Source organism: Oxyura jamaicensis, unplaced genomic scaffold (assembly GCF_011077185.1).
Source record: "Oxyura jamaicensis isolate SHBP4307 breed ruddy duck unplaced genomic scaffold, BPBGC_Ojam_1.0 oxyUn_random_OJ83494, whole genome shotgun sequence".
In the NCBI taxonomy this organism is placed as follows: Eukaryota; Metazoa; Chordata; class Aves; order Anseriformes; family Anatidae; genus Oxyura; species Oxyura jamaicensis.
In genome coordinates this window covers 1-2,227 of record NW_023311699.1, presented here as the reverse complement: position 1 = coordinate 2,227, position 2,227 = coordinate 1, and the positions used below count along the sequence as shown (strand labels likewise).

Sequence of the window (2,227 nt, the reverse complement as noted above, 5' to 3'; positions counted from 1 at the left end):
AAACATCCCGCTACCATCAATGTCACCCACTAAACCATGTCCCTAAGCATCACGTCCAACCATTCCTTGAACACCCCCAGGGATGGTGATGCCACCACCTCCCTGGGCAACTCATCCCAATGCCTGACTGCTCTTTCTGGGAAGAAATGTGTCCTACTTTCTAACCTAAACCTCCCCTGGCACAACTTGTGGCCAATCCCTCTAGTCCTATCACTGGTTACCTGTGAGAAGAGGTTGACCCCCAGCTCCCCACACCTTTCTTTCAGGTAGTTGCAGAGAGCAGTAAGGTCTGCCCTGAGCCTCCTCCAGACTTCTCCTAGTGCCCTTATCCACTGCTCACAGGACTTCTGTTCCAAATAACGTCAGGTACATGAGGCCTGGCTCTGCAGCCTGTCGAGGGAAGGGATTGTCTCACTATGCTCTGCCTGCTGCCGTCCCACCGCGAGCACTGGGGCAGTTTTTGGTGCCTCAGGGTCAGAGGAGCATAAAACTACTGCAGAATGTCTAAAGGAGGACTACGAACGTGGCGAAGGATCTGGAGGGGAATGAGTGTGAGGAGCAGCTGAGGTGCCTTGGTTTGTTCAGCCCAGAGCAGAGCAGCCTGAGGGGAGGCCTCATGGCGGCCTGCAGCTCCCTCACAAGGGGAACAAAGGGGCAGGCGCTGAGCTCTGCTCTCTGGGGACAGCGACAGGACCCGAGGGAACGGCATGGAGCTGGGACAGGGCTGGGTGTGAAGGAAAGGTTCTGCACCCAGAGGTGCTTGGGCACTGGGACGGGATCCTTCCAGTGTTCAAACCTGCTGGAGTCCAAGAAGTATTGGGACAATGCTCTCAGACATAGGGATTGGCTGTGGGTGGTGCTTTGTAGAGCCAGGATTTGGACTGAATCGACTTGTTGATCCCCTTGTACCTTTGTGCTGGTGCCTGTGGCTGCTTGGGACACACAGCTCCTTTCTCACCCACAGCAAACAGCCTGGCCCCGCAGGGACTGCCAACCCCAGTGTCCCCACGGCGCTGGTGGGGAACAGTATCCCTGGGCACCCTCTGGCACAAGGACACACTCGCTCTTCCCACCAGCTGCAATGCCAAACAGCATGCCTTTATTTGAGCAGGGAAAAGCAGCCACTGGCCAAACAATTGTAGGCCCATGGAACAGGATGTCAGGAACTGTTTCCAGGAGCAAAAAGCGAGGGGGACATCCTGCTCACAGAATTCAGGGCATCAGTACCATGTCCTGTACAGAGAAAGCAGACAAGCATGGCACCTGCTTGAAACTTCTCCTTTTTGTCTCTCTCCCACTCTCTCCCACCTCCTCCCCAAGGATAAACGAGTCTTGAGACATAAGAGTCAAATGCCCAGAGGTGAACTCATGGCCTTACTGCTGATGGCTTAGAACTGTGCCCTCCTTAGTGCTGGAAGCCCTGACTCCAAGTCTTTGCAGAAGCATCAAGAACAGCACCGTGTCCTTGGCCATCTCCAAAAGGTAGACCTTAACCCTTTGCCAGCCTGGGAGAGTCCTCTGCAAAGGCTGGGCAAACCTTGTTGGGCTGAGGAGAATGGGGAGGTGCTGGCTAAGCTTAGGGTCCTTCAGTCCCACACAGGGCCAGACCCACATATCCAAACCCACAATCCCCTTCCTTTCCAGGCCTCTCCTGTGGAGAGTGTACTGCCAATAGTGACGGTTAGGTGGGGACTAGGAAGAATTCTGTAACAATCTGTACCAGTGGACAAAGGAGGAATAGCTTTCCTCAGCCAGGACCTTACCTGCTGCAACAGGGTACGAAACTGAAACATTTCCCAACCTGTGTTTCAGCGAACTGGCAGCCCCCAAAACGACAACTTCCCCCTCTTATTCTGCATTGGACAGAATTTCCTGTTGCAATAGAAAGACATGCACAGAGAAGCCATTGTAAAGGTAATTGCAACACAGGTCAGAGCACTGGCACAGCTTGCCCAGAGAGGTTCTGAAGTCAACCTGCTTAGAGATCTTCAAAAATTCACACAGAGAGGCTCGAGACAAGGAGGCTTGTGGACACTGTGCTGGGGTTCAAAATGAAACCACTTTGAGCACCAGACATTCCATTAAGCAAAAATCCAGCTTGGTCTCTCTCACAAAGGCCAAAAGGTCCCTCTGAAGGACAGTGCTGCACTAACCTCAGCCTTGCTGATGGGAGCTCTTGCAGAGACAAGAGCAGAGGAGCAGCTGGAAGCAGGCTTGCAGCCTGCAC

General features: G+C 53.6%; 1 long non-coding RNA gene across 1 annotated transcript; it reads right to left on the bottom strand.

Moving 5' to 3' along the window:
• Positions 1–1,070: 1,070 nt before the first annotated feature.
• Positions 1,071–1,874, bottom strand: LOC118160087. Its single transcript, XR_004747325.1, has 2 exons — positions 1,764–1,874; positions 1,071–1,233 (listed from the first exon to the last, which is right to left on the bottom strand). It is a non-coding gene; the product is annotated as an uncharacterized LOC118160087 (long non-coding RNA).
• Between the last annotated feature and the right edge of the window lie 353 nt (positions 1,875–2,227).